This window comes from Oncorhynchus tshawytscha, linkage group LG11, assembly GCF_018296145.1.
Source record: "Oncorhynchus tshawytscha isolate Ot180627B linkage group LG11, Otsh_v2.0, whole genome shotgun sequence".
Taxonomy (NCBI): domain Eukaryota; kingdom Metazoa; phylum Chordata; class Actinopteri; order Salmoniformes; family Salmonidae; genus Oncorhynchus; species Oncorhynchus tshawytscha.
In genome coordinates, this window is record NC_056439.1 from 27,615,781 (window position 1) to 27,641,749 (window position 25,969).

General features: G+C 40.5%; 1 protein-coding gene across 4 annotated transcripts in view; it reads right to left on the reverse strand.

The window, feature by feature from the left end:
* Window positions 1–20,621, reverse strand: part of stxbp6 (syntaxin binding protein 6 (amisyn)) — a 113,030-nt gene extending 92,409 nt beyond the window's left edge. For 2 of the 4 annotated variants that reach the window (XR_006084553.1, XM_024437099.2), the window contains exon 1: window positions 20,325–20,620. The gene's annotated coding sequence lies outside the window, so the exon portion shown is untranslated. Of the gene's footprint in view, window positions 1–1,245; window positions 1,404–20,324 lie in introns of all 4 variants that reach the window. The other 2 variants (XM_024437100.2, XM_024437101.2) reach the window with 2 other exon arrangements.
* Window positions 20,622–25,969: the final 5,348 nt, after the last annotated feature.

Genomic DNA, 25,969 nt, shown 5'->3' on the forward strand with positions numbered 1-25,969 from the left:
TATTTGTATTAGTAGGAGGCTGACTCATATATACATTTGATAATATTTCCCCTAATGTTATAGCCTACCTCTTTCTATTGTTGCTTCATTCTTTCCTCACAACAGTTAAGTTACGTTGTCCTCATCTTCATTATTCTAATGACATGCTTGTATAATAGGACTATAATTAGATTGATGGCTTTCACGAAGATTGAATTGTTATATGTCTGAATAAATAAATGCTATAGCCTACCGCCATCGCGCGTTCTCGCTTCTTTCAAATGACCCGTGAGTTCTATTGTCTGCTGTAATTAACAGTCAGCAAACAACAGCTTACACCCATCTTTGAATAGTCTATTGCTATGAGAAATGCACACAAAAAAGTCCAGCAAATTATTCTAGTCTAGCTTTTCTTGCATGGGACCCCAAGAGCTAAGGAGCTTTTTTTAAGGAGAGAGACCAGAGGAGCACAGGTGTGTGCATATTGCACAAGAGACAGAGGCTATAAGTTAGAAGCTTATTATTCATAACCCATCATTAATTAGCTAAATAGAAGGCTGCATTGAATGTATTACCTGAAAGAGCTAAGCTAGGACATCTATATATGCATATATCAATCTTGAACAGGATTATCTATTTTGGATGCACTTTGAATCTAATTTAGAAAGACTGCGAGAGTGCTTGCGCATGCATTGATTTAATGCAACAACATCCAAGTGATAGGCTGTTTTAAAACTCTGCAGGTGCAAAAAAAATACATCTTCACATTCTTCCAGAATCTCCCAGAAGTGGTCAATTGGGTTGAGATCTGGTGACTGAGTCAGTCATGGCATATGGTTGACATTATGTTCATGCTCATCAAACCATTCAGTGACCACTCGTACCCTGTGGATGGGGGCATTGTCATCTTGTTGGGGCATAGCCATTGTAGCCAAAAGAATTCCCTGCCCAGCATTTTTACAATTGACCCTAAGTACGATAGGATGCTAATTGCTTGATTAACTCAGGAACTACACCTGTCTGGAAGCACCTGCTTTCAATATACTTTGTATCCCTCATTTACTTAAGTGTTTCCATTATTTTGGCAGTTACCTGTAGCTCTCACTTTCACATAAATCATGCATTGTCAATGCAAACTTTCTCCAGAGCATTCTATCCTAAATCAAATCAGTCCAGCCAATATCACAGAATTATTCTTATAATGAAGGGAGGAAAAGACACACTGGTAGAAACAGTCTTAGTTACATGTCAGAGGAAATCACATACCCAGAAATCACATTGCGAAAGCAGTGAGATCAGTCCGGGAAGAAATAAAATAAAAATGGCCATTACATCCGACTGCTCTGTGCTTTTCCAGTCCCCAGCGTCAGAAAGACCACTCCAATCTCATTTCAGAAACATTCTGCTCCCCAAAATAAATGGCCCTATAAAAGAATGTAATGACAGAATGAGTGACCGCCTCCAATATGGAAGACAGGCCATCGTTTGTGGAGTAGTGCAAATAGACATCTCTTAATATTACACAATGTTCCCTCCAACATCTGCTGCAAAATTTTAATGACTTCAGTTAGTAGACTTTTCAGAAACATCATTGCCATTGAACAGTCATCACATTTTACATTATTTGAAATACATATTTTAAATGTAACTTTGTTCACATTATAAACTGTCAGCTCCTCATCGAATGAGACGAAACACCCAGGTCCACAAACACAATGTCTTTGCTGATCGCGTCAGAGAAAGCAGTGCTGAGGCAGTGCAAATGTGGTTACATTAATGGAGGAGGCAGTCATAAACAATAGCGTTTAATTGTGTCCAAATGCTCTCCAGGGAACTATGGAGTTTAATCATTGTCTCAGCCAGACACACACACACACACACACAGAGGTGGTGCACTGGTGATACAAAAATATAACTGTCCGTCACAACAAATGCTACATGAATTAGGGCAACTCAGAGGCATAGCAACAATGCCATCGTCAATTTGGATTTCTAATAAGCAGGCCCAAAATACTCATTTTTCACACTGCATTGAGCTTCAGATAAGTGTTTGGCAGTTGAGGAGGAGAAGCAAGGAAACAAAATAGTTTCACAGAAACATTAACCGCAGCGTTCGAAGCATTGCCAAGACTAATTAATTGTAGGGAAAACACTAACAGCTTTTTGAAGTTTTGATGGAGCAAGAACAGTTGACTTATTAAACCAGATAAGCAAACTACTGTACATCAAGGTTAAGCTTCCAACACTGAGGATTATGTTTCTGTGAAACTATTTTGTTTCTCCTCCTCAACTGCCAAACACTTATTTGAAACTCTATTAGGAGTAACACTGAACACCCATGTCTCTTCATCTTCAACAGTCCAGCGAGAAAAACATTCTGGCCTTTCTTTGAGAACAATAAATACAACAGGTAATATGAAACGTCAAGACATCGAGATTCCATCCAGAAAAGCCAGGATTGTTTACTTTCAGACATTTTGATTTTCTGAATCATGAATGGTGCTGCATCTGGCGAGATTTAGTTCTAAGCATTGGCACATTCACCGTTTCTACTGCTAGGTACACCTATCCACAGGGTAACGTTAGGTCACAGTGAACACTATGGGAGAGCACAATTCAACTAGCATAAAAACAGTAAAACAATCCAGCTCAGCAAATGGCATTTCAAAATATCAGCAGACTAGGCTCTAAACAAATTGTCTCTCTCAGAGAAAACATACAAGCCAAGATTTCTTTGAGAGCAATTAGCCAACAAAAATGTATTTCCTTGTAGTGTTTAAAACATCCAACACCTAAATCTACAGACAAGTGCATACAGCAGTGGTAGCTACCCAGATGAGGAAAGGGAGGACCATCCTCCTCAGTGAATTTCATAAAAATCTGAATAGTTAAAAGGTAAAAATAAATAAAACTAATGATAAAACTATACTACATATTCACGTTAACAAATAATCTATAAAAACACATTTGAAGGTATACAGTCGCCTCAACAGCACTCCCTGGGGTAGCACCACGGGGTAGCGGGAGGACAGCTAGCTTCGGTCCTCCTCTGAGTACATTGAGCGAAATGTTTGTGCTTCTAGTTCCGACAATGCAGTAACAACTACAACTACCTTATACACACACAAGTGTAAAGGGATGAAGAATATGTACATAAAGACGTATGAATGAGTGATGGTACAGAACGGCATAGGCAAGATGCAGTAGATGGTATCGAGTACAGTATATACATATGAGATGAGTAATGTTGGGTATGTAAACATATAAAAGCGGCATTGTTTAACCTCTTGAGCTTATGGCTGAATACTGCCCCCTTTGGAGGAAGTGCGTGCCCATAGTAAACTGAAAATATTTTTTTCCAAAATTGATAATATATGCATATAATAATAATTATTGAATAGAAAACACTCTAAAGTTTCTAAAACCGTTTAAATTATGTCTGTATGTAAAGCAGAACTCTCAGGGCAGCCTTTCTCCCAAACTCTCTCTTGTCAAGAGAAAAGTTGGGTCAACTTTGACGTCATCGCCCCCACCCTTCCCAGGCAGCTACCGATCTGGGAACAGTATGTATTTGTTCAGCGCGATGTCTGCTTTCAATTGGCACGTTCATTGTTTGAATTTCGCGCTCCCTCATCCTTTGGCGGGCGAAAATGCCCGGTTCACTCTCACATACATGCACTCTATTGCGCGCGGCCGATTTGGAGAACGTTCTTTTCCAATAGACACCAGTTGAAGCCGGTTCGTTTGTTCGCGATGATCATTGTTTTACATGATAAAAACATCATTTTGCTCGATTCTGCACTTAGTTTGACCAGTTTAGTCAACATATAATATGTAATTTTGAAGTTTGATTGCGCAAGAGTGCGGGACCAGAAGGAGCAGAAGTTATTTTGGGTGCATTTCAGCTGAAGCTGTTAGCATATGCTAATACAAAGACGCACAACTTGAAACCAAACGATGTATTGGGTAAGTATGACTCCTTCTACGTCTTCTGATCGAAGAACATCAAAGGTAAGGGAATATTTATGTGGTTATTTTGGGTTTCTGTGGACTCCAAACGTAGAGGAGACACTGCTAATATCTGAGCGCCGACTCATAGCATAGACTAGTGAACGAATTCTGTAACGTTAAAAATAAATGTAACACAGCGGTTGTATTAAGAAGAAGTGTATCTTTGTAACTATATGTAGAACATGTATATTTAGTCATGTTTATTGCTTGTTATCTGACGTTATCTGTCCGAGCTATCATAATTTCTCCGGACATTTTGAGTAGCATTTTTGAAATGTCGTCATTGTAAACAGAGATTTATGGATATTAATGGCATATTATTGAAAAAAAAAAAATGTACTGTGTAACATGTAATATTACTGTCATCTGATGAAGATTTTCAAAAGGTTAGTGAATTATTTATTTTTTAATCCTACTTTTAAATTTTATATTTTCTGGGACAAAATGGCCGCCGCTTGCATTTTGTTTCGGTGGTGGTCTAATATAAATGTGTGCTATGTTTTCGCCGTAAAACATTTTAGAAATCTGACTTGCTGGGTAGATGAACAAGGTGTTTATCTTTCATTTGAGCTATTGGACTTGTGTAGGTGTGGAGGTTAAATATGTCTAAGAATATTTTTTCACATTTTGCGTTATGCTAATGAGCTTGAGCCGTAGTCACGATCCCGGATCCGGGATGGGTAGCATCAAGAGGTTAAAGTGGCTAGTGATACATGTATTCCATAAAGATGGCAAGATGCAGTAGATGGAGGCTCATGGTTCTCACCCCCTTCCATAGACTTACACAGTAATTATGACAACTTCAGGAGGGTGCCCTCCAACCTAAGAGCTCTTGCAGCATGAACTGACATGTCTACCCAATCAAAGAGAATGAATCTTGTACTGAAAGCATAACCTACAACTAGCTAGCACTGCAGTGCATGAAATGGGGTGTTTTGACTCAAGACAGAAAGACAAAAGTTGAACAGTTTTGAACAAATTCATTTCTTTGAAGCAAGAGTATTGTATTTTTTCACTTACACAGCTAGCAAATGCAGCTAGCTAGTTTAGCCTACTCAAATAGAGAGGGATGCCTTGTTAGCTAGCTGGCTAAGGCTACCAAACACTGGAACTCTTGCAGGTCAAGGTAAACTTTTGGTTTTATTACATTTATTGCCACCGGGGCCACAAGTGTAACTGCTTATCCGTTTGCTGTACTGCATGATTGTAGTGAGTTTACTAACACGTTAGTTCTAGTAGCTATGTTGACTATGACTAGCTAATATGGTGACAACGATGTAAGCTGTGTGTAGCAGTTATCGGTTATAGTATGAAGGTTTGGCTTGGAAAGGTTTTTCGCCTGGTCACAGACAGCTGTTGTGTTGGGCACTGAAGTCCACAAGCGAAGAGAAAAGGTGAGAGGAGGAGTGCGTGTAGATGCAAGAACCTATTGATGTTACATTGAGCTGGGTGAATGAAATATGAATGACAGTCATTCAATATGCTGTAATAGAAATAACGCCATGTAGGGGCCTCCCGAGTGATGCAGCGGTCTACGGCACTGCATCGCTGGGATGTCCTTGTCCCATCATGCTCTAGCAACTCCTTGTGGCAGGCCGGGAGCCTGCAAGCTGACTTCAGTCGCCAGGTGTATGGTGTTTCCTCTGACACATTGGTGCGGCTGGCTTCCGCGTTAAATGAGCAGTGTGTCAAGAAGCAGTGTGGCTTGGCAGGGTCGTGTTTCGGAGGATGCATGGCTCTCGACCTTCGCCTCTACAGAGTCAGTACGGGAGTTGCAGCTTTGGGACAAGACAAACTACCGATTGGATATCACGAAATTGTGGAGAAAATAAAATACAAATAATAATAACAATAATACTACCTTCAAAAAAATAAAAGCCATGCTCATAAAAGTGCATTCTTTCATCACATGTGCAGTGCACGCTTCCATCACATGCACAGTTGATTCTCAAGAGCTTCCACACTAATGAGATGCTATTGAGGCTAGAGGTCGACCGATTAATCAGAATGGCCGACAACTTGAAATCGGCCCCAATTATTCATAACAATCGGAAATCGGTATTTTTGAGCGACGATGTGCCGATTTTTTTTACATAACTAGGCAAGTCAGTTAAGAACCCATTCTTATTTTCAATGACTGCCTAGGAACGATGGGTTAACTGCCTCGTTCAGGGGTAGAACGGCAGATTTTCACCTTGTCAGCTCAGGGATTCAATCTTGCAACCTTACAGTTAACTAGTCCAACGCAATAACGACCTGCCTCTCTCTCGTTGCACTCCACAAGGAGACTGCCTGTTACACGAATGCAGTAAGCCAAGGTAAGTTGCTAGCTAGCATTAAACTTATCTGACTGAGCGGTGGTAGGCAGAAGCAGGCGCGTAAACATTCATTCAAACAGCACTTTCGTGCGTTTTGCCAGCAGCTCTTCATTGTGCGTCAAGCATTGCGCTGTTTATGATTTCAAGCCTATCAACTCCTGAGATGAGGCTGGTGTAACCGAAGTGAAATGGCTAGCTAGTTAGTGCCGCTAATAGAGTTTAACATCACTCGCTCTGAGCCTTCTAGTAGTTGTTCCCCTTGCTCTGCATGGGTAACGCTGCTTCGATGGTGGCTGTTGTCATTGTGTTGCTGGTTCGAGCCCAGGGAGGAGCGAGGAGAGGGACGGAAGCTATACTGTTACACCGGCAATACTAAAGTGCCTATAAGAACATCCAATAGTCAAAGGTTAATGAAGTACAAATGGTATAGAGGGAAATAGTCCTATAATAACTACAACCTAAAGCTTCTTACCTGGGAATATTGAAGACTCATGTTAAAAGGAACCACCAGCTTTCAAATGTTCTCATGTTCTGAGCAAGGAACTGAAACGTTAGCACATATTGCACTTTTTTCTCCAACACTTTGTTTTTGCATTATTTAAACCAAATTGAACATTTTTCATTATTTATTTTAGGCTAAATTGATTTTATTGATGTATTATATTAAGTTAAAATAAGTGTTCATTCAGTATCGTTGTAATTGTCATTATTACAAATAAATACGTTTTTATTTTAATTTTATTTTTTAAAATAGTATTTTTATTTATTTAATTATTAGTAGTAAAAATAAAAAATGTTTTTATTAAAAATCGGCCGAGTAATCGGTATTGGCTTCTTTGGTCCTCCAATAAATCGGTATCGGTGTTGAAAAATCATAATCGGTCAACCTCTAATTGAGGCCACACTACTACACTGTCTGAGCCAAGGACTACATGCTTTCTGGTAAGTTTTGATTACAATACTGGGTGGGGTGAATCTATTGCATATGACACACATGATTTTTTGTCAACTAGCAAATAGTAGCCTACAGCAAAGTGTGTTAAATCATTTCTAACTTGTTAATTTCTGCTAGTTAGTTTTTACCTTGTGGGTTTTAGCTTGCTTGAGCCTCCTACTGAAGAGTGTTAATTCACCTGTTTCCATACATGTTTCATTTTAAAACATCTTACAAAATTAGTTGTTTAATCTGACTGCTTAACTAATCGTTACAAGAAAATGCCACGGGCACAATCTGATATGTGGAGACATTTCACACGGAGACATATACCACAATCTACCTCACCAAGCAGAGTGAGAAGAATAAGAGCACCACATCGAAGGTGCCCAGCAATACCATTTGGGGTGGTGTTGTCATGTTTGACAGTCTCCTGGAGGGAAGGAGTCTCTCCAAGAAATGGCCATATCACAGTCTGCCGATATGGACAGCCCCATCAAGAGGATCCTCCTGGATGATGCATCTTGGGAGAGAATGGTACGCAGCCTGAACCCTATAGCAGTAGCCATTGCATGGATTGAGGGAGACAATGCCATTCTGTCTGATGTTCAGACTGCTTGCAGATGTAAGAGAAGAAATCCATACTGCTCTGCCCACTTCACTGTTACTCCAAGCAGAGGAAACTGCAGTTCTAAAATACATCAAGAAGCGTGAAGACTTCTGCCTGAAGCCCATACACACCGCAGCGTACATGTTGGACCACAAGTATGCTGGCAAGAGCATCCTGTCTGGTGCAGAGATTGACAAGGCCTATGGTGTCATCACTACCGTGTCTCGCCACCTTGGCCTGGATGAGGGCAAGGTTCTTGGCAGTCTGGTGAAGTACACTTCCAATCAAGGGCTTTAGGATGGAGCTGAGATATGTTGGCATGACTGCCATATTACATCAGCAACCTGGTGGAAGGGACTTTGTGGATCTGAGGCTCTTTCTCCTGTGGCCTCCATCCTCCAAATCCCACCAACATCAGCCGCCTCAGAGCGCAACTGGCCCTTGTGTGGGAACACGCACACCAAAGTACGCAACAGACTGACCAATACAAGGGTTGAAAAATTGGTGGCCATCCGGGTAAATTTGAGGCTTTTTGAGCCTGACAACGAGCCATCCTCAACAGGGCTGGAAAGTGACAGTGAAGATGAGGCCTCAGAGACTGATGTTCAAGAGTTGGACATTGAGGAGGTCCAGGGAGAAGACATGGAAGCCTGAGGGGAAGACAACCAAAGCTTTAGTTTCTAGACTATGTTGAAAATGTTTTGGGAGATGGGATGGATCATTGGGGATCATTCAATATTCCCTTTTGTTGTTCAGTGAAATAATCCCATGTGAAGAATCAACACAAACGGATAGGGCCGTGTTCAGTTTTCTATAAAAACAGAAACCCTTTGTTCTTCCACCATTTCAGCCCAGTGGTGCCCACCAATATCTGTACAAATGATTCTCTAGTAATTCAGAACTTCAATCAAATTAATTGAAGTGGGAATAATACGCTTCATTATGCACCTACGCGTATGAATAAAACATATGAAAACCTTGATTTTGTTTTGAGAGATGGCCTCAAACACAAATCATATGAAGACACTAGTAAACCTGAACATCAAATGTCAATGGTCCTACTGTCACCTTAAGAAGGGGGTAGAGAGGCATAGAGAGAGGGAGAGAGATAGTAGCCCTAATCCTGGGTGTCCCTACCGATCCATTATCATCCTCCAGCTGAGAGAGAAGGCTCCCCGTGTCTCTCAAAGCTGTCGGCAGATAGTGGTGAGTCTATATCCTGCCTCAGGTGGGCAACTGAAGCGCGAGGGATGGAAGGGAGGACCTTGGAGATTGAGGGTGGATTTCACTTTGTGATGTTTTGAATTACATCAGCCTCACATTCCGACACTGCCTGGCAATGGTGAAAACAACCAGCTGTGGAAAAAGTACCCAATTGTCATACTATAGAAAAAGTAAATACATGTTAACAGAAAATGACTAAAGTAAAAGTCACTCAGTAAAATACTACTTGAGTAAAAGTCTAAAAGTATTTTGTTTTAAATATACTTAAGTAAAAGTAATTGCTATAATATACTTCCTTATATTAAGCAAACCAGATGGCACTATTTTCATACATACATGGAGAGGGGCTCACTCCAACACTAATTTACAAACAAAAAACATTTGTTTTTAGTGAGTCCGCCAGATCAAATCAAATTGTATTGGTCACATACACATGGTTAGCAGATGTTAATGTGAGTGTAGCGAAATGCTTGTGCTTCTAGTTCCGACTATGCAGTAAAATCTAACAAGTAATCTAACAAATTCACAACAACTACCTTATACACACACAAATATACAAATGTAAAGGGATGATTAATATGGACATATAAATGAGAAATGGCATGCGGCATAGGCAAGATGCAGTAGATGGTGTAGAATAAAGTATATACATATGAGTAAATGTAGGATACGTAAACATTAAAGTGCCGTTATTTAAAGTGACTGGTGATACCTTTATTAAGTCTGTATTTAAGTGGCCAGAGATTTGAGTCCGTATGTTGGCAGCAGACTCTCTATGTTAGTGATGGCTGTTTAGAGGCAGTAGGGATGACCAGGGATGTTATCTTGATAAGTGTGTGAATTGGACCATTTTCCTATCCTGCTAAGCATTCAAAATATGAGTACTTTTGAGTCTTAGGAAAAATGTATTATTTTCTTTAAAAACTTATGGCTGGGGGCAGTATTGAGTAGCTTGGACGAATAAGGTGCCCAGAGTAAACTGCCTGCTACTCAGTCCCAGTTGTATATGTGTATATTATTAGTATATTTGGATAGAAAACACTGAAGTTTCTAAAACTGTTTGAATGTCTGAGTATAACAGAACCTATATGGCAGGCAAAAACCTGAGAAAATATCCAACCAGGAAGTGGGAAATCAACTCATTCCCTATTGAAGAAACAGTGGGATATTGGTCATGTTGCACTTCCTAAGGCTTCCACTATATGTCAAGTCTTTAGAACCTTGTTTGATGCTTCTACTGTTAAGTGGGGGCGAATGAGTCAGAGGTCTGCCAGAATGCCTTGAGCTCGTGACGCTCGTTCACGTGAGAGCGAGCTCTGTTCCATTGCAATTCTAAAGACAAAGGAATTCTCCGGTTGGAATATTATTGAAGATTTATGTTAACATCCTAAAGATTGATTCTATACTTTGTTTGACATGTTTCTGCTGACTGTAACGGAACTTTTTGACTTTGTCTGCTCCTAATGAACGTGCTTTGTGAGTTTGTTTACCAAACGTGCTAACAAAAGGAGCTATTTGGACATAAATGGCAGACATTATCGAACAAAACAAAAATTTATTGTGGAACTGGTATTCCTGGGAGTGCATTCTGATGAAGATCAAAGGTAGGCGAATATTTATAATGATATTTCTGACTTCTGTTGACTGCACATTATGGCGGATATCTTTTTGGCTTGTTTGGGCTCTGAGCGCCGTACTCAGATTATTGCATGGTTTGCTTTTTCCGTAAAGCTTTTTTTAAATCTGACACAGCGGTTGCATTGAGGAGAAGTGTATCTAAAGTTCCATGTATAACACTTGTATTTTCATCAACATTTATGATGAGTATTTCTGTAAATTGATGTGGCTCTCTGCAAAATCACCGGATGTTTTTGGAACTAGTGAACGTAACGCACCAATGTATACTGAGATTTTTTAAATATAAATATTAACTTTATCAAACAAAACATACATGTATTGTGTAACATGAAGTCCTATGAGTGTCATCTGATGAAGATCAAAGGTTAGTGATTCATTTATCTCCATTTCTGCTTATTGTGACTCCTCTCTTTGGCTGGAAAAATGGCTGTGTTTTTTTGTGACTTGGCTCTGACCTAACATAATCGTTTGTGGTGCTTTCGCCGTAAAGCCTATTTGAACTGTGGTGGGATTAACAAGAAGTGTATCATTAAAATGGTGTAAAATACTTGTATGTTTGAGGAATTTTAATTATGGGAATTCTGTCGTTTTGAATTTGGCACCCTGCACTTTCACTGGCTGTTGTCATATCAATTCCGTTAGCGGGATCTCAGCCCTAAGAAGTTATTATGGAATGTAGTGAAGTAAAAGTTGTAAAAAATAAATAGTAAAGTAGATACTTTAAAGTACTAAAGTATTTTGGGGGGGTATTTTTACATAAATACTTTACAACACTGAAACTCGCGTTGTAACCCTGTCCATCACCCCATTTTCCAGTGACAATCCCTCCCTTCCCAGAAACACTTAATTCACTGTACCTCGCCAAGCGGTGAACGGAGGGAGCAGTGCCGAGTGCAGTCTCTCCTTTCGCTCAACGTGTTAATGTGAAATCTGTTCAGCCAGAGCACACGGCTCTCAAGAGGTCTCTTGAGTAAGGGTGCTTTGCTTTAACCTACAGCCAAAACTTTCAGCACTCCCCACCACTCCTTTCCCTGCTTACTTCTTTACACAGGCCAATAGAATTAAGCGTAGGCTACCACAAAGCCAATTCAATTAGTTTGACATCTTCCAGAATTGCCAAACACTGATTTAAAAAAAACAGAAAAATCAAGAAACTGATTCCTGATTATTTATGTTTAATCTTTGGTATAGTGAGAAATTTGGAATGCTGTTGTTACAGCTACTTTCCTCTGACATTTACAGTTAATGGTTAACAACCCTTTGAAGAATCCTTCAGAAAACAGAGGATCTGAAATAGGCTTGGGCGATATACCGGGGTATTTCGAAATACTGACGGTATGATATGGCAATGCATATGACTATAAATTAAGTATAACTACAAGAAATGTAGGAGGGGCCAAATAAAGTATACACACACAGCTCAGGGCTCCAGTTATGCATTTGTTTTGCTAACTTGCTAGCTAAGTGGCTAGATCAAGCTTTTTAGTTACAGCAGAGACAGTCTAGCCTAAGTAAGTCTCTTTAGCTAACATTCCACTCCGAACCACTCCTTGTCATTGTCAAAGAAACTGGCCTTTCTGTCATCTTCAAATATGAACATTCAATCATTAATGAGCGAGGAGAACTGATGAGTTGATAACCCTCACAGGTTATCCTCCAATTACAACAATTATCCAAATATTGGAACTCTATCACTTTTTTCTCCACAGAATACGCTGGTATACGGTTACTAAGCAACTGTGATTGTCCAGATGAAACTAATCTGTCAAATTGCTAGCTCAGTCTAAATACATACGGCAATTCCAACCACAAAACCTCTGCTTTGATTTTAAGCCTCAAAATACAATAACTTGCCTAGCTAACAGCTAAATGTTTTGACTTTGTCAAAGTTCTAATTCTATATTCAAGGCTCCATGTTGTCGTGGAACATATTCATGTTATTTCCAACAACCAACAAGCAACTCCACCTTAAATCCAGCTGCATATTGAACATGAGGACTGCTGAAAGGCCAGTCTCTTTGGCAATGAGATGGAGTGGCAAAGACTGGTACCAGACTACAGACATTCAATCTTCAATACCCTCCTGGATCAAGATCCCTGTTGCCTGAATTGTTTTGTGCGGTATGGTACAGAAACGGTGTGAAAATCTAGATACCGCCCAAAACTAATCTGTGCACTAACCAACCCACAGTTGGAACACCGTGCCGGGTGTGATGCCAAGGTGTTATGTTTAACTTTCTTTGTGCCACATCCAGGGTTGTTTTCAGATGGCAGTGTGCAGATCGAGCCAGGGAGACTGCGATAAGCAGGGGAAATCACATTCCTGGGGCTTATCTTCCATTCACATTCCTTAGAGAACGCTCCACACTCAACAGGAATAACCGCTACACTTCAGCTTTGCTCGAGTGGGAGTTTGTAGAGGGGTGGCCCCTAACAGAGTAGAATGCAGGAAGGATGATGAGGGAGCCTGCTCTGAAACAGCTTTCTTTCAGGGGAGGAATGAGAATCTTCATATTGGGAAAAATACTATTTATTTCTAAAAGGAATACAGTTGCATAGCGTATATGGCAGGGAAAACACTGCTTGAAATGGATGCAGTATGTAGAAGATAGACATTAAGTTGAAATGTTCCACAACAGGTGCGTGAAAATTGTTCCAGAGGATTACTTACAGCAGAGAGATTGCACAATGGTCTCACTGTCTGCACAATGTTTTTAAAAACGAGGTGACAACATTCTTTATGCTATATTTATTTAAGGATCTAGGCCTAAGGTGAGAAATACAATGCAGAATAAAACATTCACTGAAAACAGTGGCATAGTTCCACATAAAACTATCACTATTTCATATGTAGTCCCACATTTGAGGTGAGAAACAGCACAAATAATCATTGAATGGTTTGGGTCAGGGCAGTTTTTTAGTAAGCCTACTCCTCTTAACATGAGCAGTAAGGAAATACTGGCACAGTGTAGTAGGACTGGCACAATTACCATATAATTGTGTAACCGACGGTTATGGATGAAGAGCGTCATGAAATTAACAGTCATAACCGTTTGGAACGAACAGCTAACGAAGACTGCATTTATGCGGTTTACTCCATTTCTGCGATAAGACTCATTTTTTACCCCCTTTTTCGTGATATCCAATTGCGATCCAATTACAATCTTGTCTCATCGCTACAACTCCCCAATGACCTCGGGAGAGATGAAGGTCGAGTCATGCGTCCTCTGAAACATGCTTCTTTACACCCGAAAGCCAGCTGGACCAATGTGTTGGAGGAAACACCATTCAACTGACGACCGGAAGTCGCTAGAGCACAATGAGCCGAGTAATGCCTCCCCGGCCAAACCCTCCCCTAACCTGGACGATGCTGGGCCAATTGTGCGCAGCCCTATGGGACTCAGTCACGGCAGGTTGTGACACAGCCTGGGATCGAACCCGGGTGTGTAGTGACGCCTCAAGCACTACGATGCAATGCCTTAGACCGCTGCGCCACTCGGGAGGCAATAATAATGGACTCTTGACAACGGGTTGACATTTTTTGCCCCTTGCTGAAACAAGCAAGGTATTGTAGCAAACAATGAATAGAATGGACTTTGAACCTCTAACCCTGGTAATGACTGGTTATCTTACAGGTATACTGGCAATAGCGGCTTGGTATTATGATGCAATCATTTCCATGCCAATGTAGAATGTTAACTGATATGGCTCATGCAATGGATTTTTCGTAATGTCAATGGAGTTGAATCAACAAAAATCACAGCACGTATTGATGGGTACACTTCCTGCTTTGCACTAATGGGTACACTCGCAATGGCTGCCAGTCCACCCATTATGCCATCATTGACTTGAATGCGGACGCACGTTCTATTCATTCTATTGAAGTGCCTTCAGAAAGTCCTGACTTATTCCACATTTTGTTGTGTTACAGCTTGAATTCAAAATGGATTAAATAGGTTTCTCTCACACACACACACACTTTTAGAAATGTGTAATAGTTTGCAGAAGCACCTTTGAGTCGTGTGTTTTATGTCTATCAGCGTTGCAAATCTGGATTTGGGATTTTACTCATTCTTCCTTGAGGATTTTCAAGCTTTGTTAAGTTAGATGGGAAGTGGTGGTGAACAGCCATCTTCAAGTCTTTCCAAAGATTTTCAATGGGATTGAAGTCTGGGCCACTCAAGGACTTTCACATTCTTCTTCTGAAGCCATTCCAGCTTTGCTTTGGCTGTATGCTTGGGTCATTGTCTTGTTGGAATGTAAATCGCACCCCCAGTCAAAGGTTGTTTACACTCTTTAGCAGGCTCTCATTAAGCATTTGCCTGTATTTGGCGCCATTCATTGTTCCCTCTATCCTTACCAGTCCCTGCTGCTGAACAGCATCCCCATAGCATGATGCTGCCACCACCATGCTTCACAGTAGGGATGGTGTTAGAAGGGTGATGAGTTGTGCCTGGTTTCCTCCAGACATTACACTTTGCATTCAGGCCAAATAGTTACATTTGTCTCAGACCACAGAATCTTTCACATGCCTTTTTGCAAATTCCAGGCATGCTTTCATGAGCCTTTTTTCTCAGGAATGGCGTCCATCTGGCACCTCTCCCATAAAGGACAGATTGGTGAAGTGCTGTAGAGACTGTTGTCCTTTTGGCAGGTTCTCCCATCTTAGCCAATTAACTCTTTAGTACTGTCAGAGTGGTCATTGGGTTGTTGGTCACCTCCCTGACACAGGGCCTTCTTGCCTAGTTGCTCAGTTTAGTTGGTCAGCCAAGCTCTAGGCAGAGTCTGGTTAGTTCCATATTTTCTCCATTTCCCAATGATAGACCACTGTGTTCTTGGAAACTTTCAAAACTAAAAATGTTTTATACATTTCCCCAGATATGCCTCATGACAATTATATCTCTGAGATCTACGGACAGTTCCTTGGCCTTCACGGTATAGTTTCTGCTCTGACATGCACTGTCAATTGTGGGACCTTATATTGACAGGTGTGTTTATTTCTAAATCATGTGAAAAGATTTGAATGTGGTTTCCGTCTGGCCACTCTACCATAAAGGCCTCATTGCTGCAGAGATGGGAGAACCTTCAAGAAGGACAACCATCTCAGTAGAGGATCCAGCTCTAGAAAGAGTCTTGATGGTTCTGAACTTCTTCAATTTAAGAATGGAAGCCATTGTGTTCTTGGGGACCTTCAATGCTGCAGAAATGTTTTGGTACCAGTCCATAGATCTGTGCCTCAACAAAATCTTGTCTCGGAGCTCCATGGACAATTCAATCCGCCTCTTGGCTTGTGTTTTGCTCTGACATGCATAATCAACTGTGGGACCTTATTGACAGGTGTGTGTGCCTTTCCAAATCATGTCCAATCAAGTCAATTTACCACAGGTGGACTCCAATCATGTTGTAAAAACATCAAGGATGAATAATGGAAACAGGATGTACCTGGGCTCAATTTTGAGTCTCATAGCAAAGGGTCTGAATAATTATGTAAATAATATATGTTTTCAATTTTCTAAAATTTCTAAAAACCTGTTTTTGCTTTGTCATTATGGGGTACTGTGAGTAGGTTGATGAGTCAAGAAATTAATTTAATCCATTTTAGAATAAGGCAGTAACGTAACATAATGTGGGAAAGGGGTCTGAATACTTTCCAAATGCACTGCAAGTATTAAAAGCAAAGTTAGTGTCAATAGATCCTCCTTACCTGTAAAACAAACAAAGATCCAAACTAGCTGAAGTATGACAAATTGGAAACCTGTTATTGAAGTATCACTTAACCTGTCATGGCTGAAATTCCCCTATCGGGATAATTGTCATCAACAACCTCTGAATAGCATAGCGCTACATACAATAAATATGACTATAAATATTTATGTTCATGAAATCACAAGTGCAATATAGGAAAACACAGCTTAGCCTTTTGTTAATCCACCTGTCGTGTCAGAATGTGAAATTATGCTTTACAGTGAAAGCAATCCAGGCGTTTGTGTAAGTTTATCGATCGCACGATAAAACATCAAGTACACTTAGCATCAGGTAGCTTGGTCACAAAAATCAGAAATGCAATCAAATTAATCGTTTACCTTTGATGATCTTCGGATGTTTTCACTCACGAGACTCCCAGTTACACAACAAATGTTCTGTTTGTTCCATATATATCCAAAATACCTCTGTTTGTTTGTTGCGTTATGTTCAGAAATCCACAGGAAAGAGCGGTCACGACAACGCAGACGAAAATTCCAAATAGTTTCCATAATGTCCACAGAAACATGTCAACCTTTTTTTTATAGTCAACCCTCAGGTTGTTTTTAAAATACATAAATCGATACTATATCAACTGCAAATGTCTTTCACAGTAGGAGAGGGGAAAACAATGGCTGTCCAAATTCTGTTGCGCAAGCAAAACTCATGTGACCACTTGACGCGATGTTATCGTTCTGGCTCATTTTTCAAAATAAAAGCCTGAAACTATGTCTGAAGACTGTTGACACCTTGAGGAAGCGATAGGAAAAGGAATCTGGTTCATAGCCCTTTAAATCCAGCAAAGGGAGGCTATGGAACATGGAGTTTTCAAAATAGAAGCCACTTGTTTTGATTTTCCTCAGGGTTTCGCCTGCAATATCAGTTCTGTTATACTCACAGACAATATTCTGACAGTTTAGGAAACTTTAGAGTGTTTTCCAATACTAATAATAATATGCATATATTAGCAACTGAGACTGAGGAGCTGTCCATTTACAATGGGCACTTTTTCATCCAAGCTACTCAATACTGCCCCTGCAGCCATATGAAGTTAACATTCCCTTAGCGGTGTTGGTTTTGCATGAATATGCTTTGTAATTTGTATAAAGTGTTTTAAGGTTGTTTGCCCATACACACTTGCCTAGTGATGTCATTTCATGTGTGCATCCTCCAGCCAAGTGGTGGGATGGGACAGTGTGTTCCCATGTTGAAGCTTCATCGGAAACTAGCAAGGATGTTTTTTTCTCCACTCTCCATTATATGAGCCACTGAAGACAGGAAACTGGCCTCGTTAGTTCGGCTATCTTCTCATTGCACAAAAAAGGAGTGTCTCCACTTTCCCTTCCAGCAAGCATGGCAGTGGACATTCAGAGAAACCCCAGTCAAAATCATCACACCATGTGTAATAGGTTAGATAATCTAATTATTTCCAATAGCCTATCTTTCATGGTGTACTTGAGCAGCCTAAATGTTGCAATTAAATACTTCATGGGAGTGTGGTGTGCATTTGGAGTTAATTGGGTTGGTCAACAGCTAGGAGATAAGAAGTAGTATTAAGGAGAGCAAGAGATGAGGTGAATAAGGTGGAAACAGCAGCCCTGCATGGCCCCAACCTGTCAGAGACTTGGCAATACAGAGATAGGATTTATCTGCAATGAGCAATTACCACCCAGCTAAAAATGTATTGCATTTTCCAAATGACTTCTTCCACCCTTTCGCTCCAATACAAACTCAAGCTCAGCGTTGTAGCTTGCCTAAACACTATGGAACTGGGAAAAATAACAATGTTCAGAGGAAAATTATTAGTAACAGCCTGATTTTAGTGGGGTCACACCTTACATTACCTTCCACTCATGCCATTTGAGTAACCCTGAAGGCTACTGTAATTACCCTAGTAACAAAACAAACATGTTATTACACTTGTTACATAATCATTTGGGGCGAGCCTAATTGCTTTGCAATGACATAAAATTATGATGTTTTTGAAATTACTCAAGTCCAATATCATAGCCACTAAGTTATGACAGAATAATATTGTAGGTTAGCAAGGTTACAGCAACATGCACATTTGCATGAACTAATAACCAATGAATTGCTTTGATATGGTTTTGGAGTAGGGCCAATAGCCCTGCAAAATTATACAGTTTCCACAAGTGCTTCACTTCAGAACATGTGTTCCATAGATTCAGCAAGCCATGTGTTCCGCTGTGTTCTACATTCTCCTTCTTGTAATGTTCCATAGGATCATGTGGTACACGATTGTATTTATTAAAGTGAAAATGTGGAAAATGTTCTCTCTCTGTGTGCAGGTGTGTGAGAGAGCAGAAGTCAAGTACTAACCCCTTTTTAAATCAGCTGTCTGAGCATTGCATTGTTACACATACAATAGTATCTGGCCATTAGCCTGGTAAATATTTTTTTTTTCCTCATGGAAAACCGCCTTCCATTAGGGTTACTGCTTTCAACAAGAGTTTCATATGAACAGGACATCCTGGGTTTTTATAAACCATAAAAGTCAAACAAACTTATGATCAATGATAGTCATGTGACATTTCCTTATTGCTGGGTGTGGTATTCAAACAAATCAAATCCCACGAATATAAATGGCTTTCTCAATAGCCTGACCAATGACTATTTATGAATGGAAAACGCTATCGATCACGTAATACAATTCGTTCCTATGAGAACACCAAATAGTGCATTTGAAGCCAAGGAAGTCTTAAAATGTCGTTTCATGTGGGAGATTTACGTAGACATAACATGAGCAGCTTGAGCTACTCCAGGTAGTGACGTTGCAGGCTAGCTAAGTGCTGCCCCCTCTCATTGAGTATCTCAAGCAGCATTCTGACCGGGGTACTGCAGGCTGCCAATAGCTACTACATGATCCTTATAACTTATTCTGTGTGCGATTTCAGAATAACCGGTTCAAGGACATACATCAAGTGTAATATAAATTGCCATTTTCCCATTCCCTATAAATGGGAGATCCGGTTTTCTGCAAAGAATGCCTGCAGTACCGTGCTCGGCCTTGAACGTCGTGGCTTCAATGAGAGGGGTCAGTCGTTCTCCCCTGAGCCTGACTGACATTTTCTATTAAGTTCAACCCACAGTTAATGTCTTAATATACAGATGAGCACATAATAATGAGCTTCAGGTTATGAAAATGTAGCTCTTGCAATAAAGCATCCTAATATGAAACTAGCAGGATGCATTATTATTAGGAGCATAAATGAAATAATTTGCCATTCTATGAAGCTTGTGAGAAAAGCCTCCCTGAAATCAGATCGGGGGCTATTTGAAGTTTGAACAATGTCTAGCTAGTGTTCAAAACACCATAGTCTCAGTTTGAAAATTATGAGCATGGGAAAAATCAGACTTCAAAATTAGGCGGCGTGGTTGCTGTGTAGTGTGAGTTGCATGCCTTTGAAATACATATTTTGCAATAGTCGAATGTTCTGTACAACTTGAACAAACTTTACTTTGACAGTGTAGTACTGAAATGAACTTGGTGTCAGACTTCAGCCCAAAATACTTAAATGACTTGTTTTGCATGCATTTTACAAGATGTAAGTCTTCAAATTCTGAATAAAAGATTGAATGAATGTTTTGACGTGTGCAATAGGTCGTAAACTAATGTATAGCCTTTAACAGTAGCAACGTCGAGGGGATATTTAGCTGAATCTTGCTACAGGCACCGTGAAGACAGAGTGACACAAACAGGACGCTCTAATGTTAATTGTTGAACGAAAGTCCAGTACAAACGTAGATAACTCGTCACACAATTTGAACTTGCTATTGTGTGTATATAACATGTTCATAATGTGAAAAACCGAGAGTAAACAGAACAGTAAATATCAAAGTAACTCACTTCTTGTTAGGCGACTGTTTCACGTGTGGTTCAAGCGTCAAAGCCTCAAAGGATATCAACGTGAGTCCATGAACTTTCACTTGCAAAGTCGTTCCTGTTATCCAATCAAAGTAAAAGGTAGCATGTCCTTTTTGACATAGAAGTAACCTAATTTCGTTCAACAGTCGTATTTCAAAGAAAGACAGAGCGCCTCAAACTCTCGCAGTGCTGGACTACTAGCGCGCCACAGCTGCTGTCTCGATGGAAGAGCAGTAGCAGGTCCTCACAGCAACTTTTCCAAACCGCCAGTCACGTGGAGTAGGCGCTACGTAAACGCAATCTGGATTTTATTTGACTCTCAAAAACACTCCTCCAAAATAACAAGTATGTTTGCCATGATTTACAGTTGTTTTCCTTCGAATGAGAAGGATTTATAGTTGTTGTCCTTCTATATTTTCTTACTTTGCTTGCTATCAAATCTTAAATATTGGCCTTGAATAGGCCTATGCATCCATGATAATGCATTCAATCTCTCTTTTGGTTGGCCAACCAAAATTGTTTTTCAATTGTTGGCTATAAAGGTTCATGAAGCCAATATTTGCAACACATTTAATTGCCTGGAATTATTGCTTGGAAATGTATATTTCCTTGATTAACTGCACAAAGTTCTGCACTAATTGACTAGTAGCCTATTGGGCTAAATAAATGTTGTCAATGTACACACCACATGCCTGCTCTCCCAAAATGCCAGCTGTTGCCACCCTGCCTGCCAGTGTGTTCATTCCCACTGTTCCATAGGAATTCCCACAGACTGTGCCCAGTTTAAGAAATCATAGACCCCATGGCTTTGTCCTTTTTTATAGCGCCCCCCAGACCATAATTCCACCCACGGGATTTTTTTGGGGGGCAGGGTCTGAAAATAAATCTGCCTTTTAAAAATGCATTTCATGCAATTCCACCTCATTTACATGATGGAAGACATTAGCTGAATATTTTTTAATACCACACAAATGACTGAAATGAGTGGCTACTCTGACACTGACAAACTGAGATTAAACTGGTCTTGACTTCAAACCAACAATAGCCCAGGCCAATGAAATGACACACAGATTGTACAATATTAGGAGGAGATGTATATTATAGGCTACAGTAAGTTACTAATGATGAAGATGAAGCCATAGGCTACTCATGGTGATGGCCGATGTGCTTGTTGTGGCAATAGCTTACCAAATCTACACCAATGTGCCAGAGGAAACACCGTTCAACTGATGACTGAAGTCAGCCTGCAGGTGCCCGGCCCACCACAAGGAGTCGCTAGAGTGCGATGAGCCAAGTAAAGCCACCCCCAGCCAAACCTTCCCCTAACCCAGACGATGCTGGAACAATTATGCGCTGCCCTATGCGACTCCCGGTCACGGCTGGTTGTGACACAGTCTGAGATTGAACCCAGGTCTGTAGTGACGCCTCAAGCACTGTGATGCAGTGCCTTAGACCGCTGCGACACTCGGGCGGCCCTGAAAAAACGTTCTATTTGTTCTACAGACAGCAGTGGGCATTTGCTTTCCAAACTGAACATTTTTTCCGCGATTGTGTTTTGAAATCTGCAAAAAGCAAACCTACAGCCGCAACCAACCATAGAAATATAATCCATAGATGGCAGTTCCCATTCAAGTCAGGGTTGGCACCCACTGCTAGTTTACCCATGAGTTTAACAGTCAAATTGCAAGGGTAAGAGGCTCCAAAACCTTTCTATGGATTATATGTCTATGGCCACAACGCAACAAGCTGTATATTTTGCACGCATGCCGCCAAAACTGCGGACTCCCGACTGTAAGTACAGTTGAAGTCGGAAGTTTACATACACCTTAGCCAAATACATTTAAACTCCGTTTTTCACAATTCCTGACATTTAATCCTCGTAAAAATCCCTGTTTTAGGTCTCTAGGGATCACCACTTTTGTTTAGGAATGTGAAATGCCATAATAATAGTAGAGAGAATTATTTATTTCAGCTTTTATTTCTTTCATCACATTCGCAGTGGGTCAGAAGTTTACATACACTCAATTAGCATTTGGTAGCATTGCCTTTAAATTGTTTAACTTGGGTCAAACGTTTCAGGTATCCTTCCACAATCTTCCCACAATAAGTTGGGTGAATTATGGCCCATTCCTCCTGACAGAGCTGGTGTAACAGAGTCAGGAATGTAGGCCTCCTTGCTCGCACACGCTTTTTCAGTTCTGCCCACAAATGTTCTATAGGATTGAGGTCAGGGCTTTGTGATGGCCACTCCAATACCTTGACTTTGTTGTCCTTAAGCCATTTTGCCACAATTTTGGAAGTATGCTTGGGGTCATTGTCCATTTGGAAGACCCATTTGCGACCAAGCTTTGACTTCCTGACTGTTGTCTTGAGATGTTGCTTCAATATATCCACATATTTTGTGAAGTTCACCAGTCCCTCTTGCAGCAAAGCACCCCCACAACATGATGCTGCCACACCTGTGCTTCACAGTTGGGATGGGGTTCTTCGGCTTGCAAGCCTCCCCTTTTTCCTCCAAACATAATGATGGTCATTATGGCCAAAAAGTTATATTTTTGTTTCATCAGTCCAGAGGATATTTCTCCAAAAAGTGCAGTCTTTGTCCCCATGTGCAGTTGCAAACTGTAGTCTGGCTTTTTTTATGGTGGTTTTGGAGCAGTGGCTTCTTCCTTGCTGAGCGGTCTTTCAGGTTATGTCGATATAGGACTTGTTTTACTGTGGATATTGATACTTTTGTAGCTGTTTCCTCCAGCATCTTCACAAGGTCCTTTGCTGTTGTTCTGGGATTGATATGCACTTGTCGAACCAAAGTAAGTTAATCTCTAGGAGACAGAACGCGTCTCCTTCTTGAGCAGTTTGACGGCTGTGTGGTCCCATAGTGTTTATACTTGTGTACTATTGTTTGTTTGTACAGATGAACGTGGTACCTTCAGGCGTTTGGAAATTGCTCCCAGGGATGAACCAGACTTGTTGGGGTCTACAATTTTTGGCTGATTTCTTTTGATTTTCCCATGATGTCAAGCAAAGAGGCACTGAGTTTGAAGGTAGGCCTTGAAATACATCCACAGGTACACCTCCAATTGACTCAAAAGATGTCAATTAACCTATCAGAAGCTTCTAAAGCCACAACATAATTTTCTAGAATTTTCCAAGCTGTTTAAAGGCACAGCGAACTCAGTGTATGTAAACTTCTGATCCACTGGAATTGAGATAGTGAATTATAAGTTAAATAATCTGTCTGTAAACAATTGTTGGAAAAATGACTTGTGTCATGCACAAAGTAGATGTCCTAACCGGCTTGCCAAAACTATAGTTTGTTAACAAGAAATTTGTGGAGTGGTTGAAAAACGAGTTTTAATGACTCCATCCTAAGTGTATGTAAACTTCCAACTTCAACTGTATGCCGTTAACTGCCAAAATAAAGGAAACACTTGAGTAAATGAGGGATACAAAGTATATGTTATGGTGTGAGGTGCATTTTCCTGGTATTGTTTAGGTCCACTTGTAGAATCTATGCCGAGGCGCATTAAAGCTGTTCTAGCAACTTTTGGTGGCCTAACACCCTTTTAAGACACTTTGTGTTAGTGTTTCCTTTATTTTGGCAATTACCTGTATGTGCTTATAATAAAACTTCATCCACTGCTCATAATAATGTCTGGAACGGAGCAGATGGAATGGCATCAAACACCTGGAAACCATGTGTTTGCTGTATTTAATACCATTCCACTGGTCCCACTCCAGTCATTACCATCAGCCCATTCTCCCCAATTAAGGTGTCACCAACCTCCTGTGATCCACAATAATTATTTTTTATAAACTATTGATCCTCTGTGGGTAAATGATGCTCTCTGGTGTGTTTTGAACATTGAGAACATTCCTGTGATTGGCAAAAAAAGTATGTTATTTGTATATGTATTTTTGGGGGGCCCAGCCCCTGAATGACATAATTGACCAGTCACATTTATTTGTTATGCAGTTTATCTTTATTTTTCTATGAATCAGTTACCTAATCAAGGCAGGGCCACCCACTTATCCATGTGGACCCCCTACCTTATCTCCTCCCCATCTGACAATTAGCATAGCAGCAGGCAGCAGCAGGCTATCCACACTCATTGTGGTTGGCAGTTGCAGTAAATATATATACACACACACATATATATATATATATACACATATATAACCTATACTGTATTTTTAATATATACTGTATTTATTTATTTTTTTACTTTTTAGATCCAACCCCGGTAAGCCCCTGCATTAATCAGACCCTGAGTGTGCTGTGTCCAGTTTTCTGCTTGGTTGTGTGTGAGTCATCCAGTTTCTTTAGAGACCTCTAACTCTTGTCCTGGCAGAGTTTCTCTTTTATAAACCAAAGACAGGGAGAACAGGTTTAATATGTGTCTCAGTAGTTTTAAAAAGGTTCTCCTCCTTTTCTTCTTTCATGACTGGTCACGAGGAAAATAAACTAGCAAAGGAAATAATTGAAGACTATTTGGACATTATTGGGACACTTGGATGGGGCTATGATAATGGTGATCCATGATTTTTGAAAAAGAGATTATAAATCCTCTCGCTATCTATCACCTATTTTCTTGTTGCAGAAAGTACTGCACCAGCCATTGCTTCCTTGCTTTTCAGAAAACACTACACTCTTTGTAGTCCTGTTGACTTGATCATAACATCAACCACTGGCATGAATCCACCATTCTGGAGAATTAGGGGTAAGGTCAGTTTAATTGCCCCATGAATATGAGTCATTTGGAGATCAGTATAAAATTCCCTAAGCACAAGCACTGATAGTCCTAGATATACAGTAGATTATGTTGGCAGTCATAGAAAATAGAACTGTTTCTCTGACCTTCAAAACTTCCTCTGGACCAATTTCCAATAGTTTGTGAAGTTCTGTGTTGTGTTTTCAATATCTCGAACCATGCAAGCATCTAGTTCAACATGTGGAGAGCGTTCATTGAAAGAATTTACATTTTGACTGTGATTCTTGGGACTCTTCTGGGACATACTTTTTTCCCGTACCTCTGCAATGTGATTTACTGGGGCTTTATTATTGCTAGTACATTTGAACCTGTATGTTGTATGGTAGCAGTTTGACTGCTCTTACCAAGAGCCAACTGGGACAGGACAAGGTGGAGGCAGGGATTTCGTAGCATTACCGTCTCTACGGTACCCCACTCTGACAAACAGACTCAAACTAATGTCATATTTCCTCTTCAGTAGTTCCATGTGGAATGTGTGTATGTGTGTGCGTGTGTGTGAGAGAGAGAGAAACAGAGAGGGCGAGAGAGAATCCAGGGGGTTAGAGAGGGCCATGGGTATTTCCTGCCGGCTTGTCTGGGAATTTGGGCAGCTGTGTTTCTCTGAGGAGATACTGGGAATTTGAGAAGCGGAGACGATGAAAGAAACTAAACCTTCAGCATGAAACTGAGTCAAGGTTACAAAGGCTCAACTCACCTCTCAAACTGCAGGAAAGGATTGCTCAATAAGTGGAAAAACAGAGAGTAGTTATTGCTCAATTCTGTAAGATCTTGTAAATAGGTGTTTTGTACACCACAGAGACCAGACAGATGCCACATCTTCAGTTGGGCAAAAGAGGCTATGTGGACGTGCCAGAT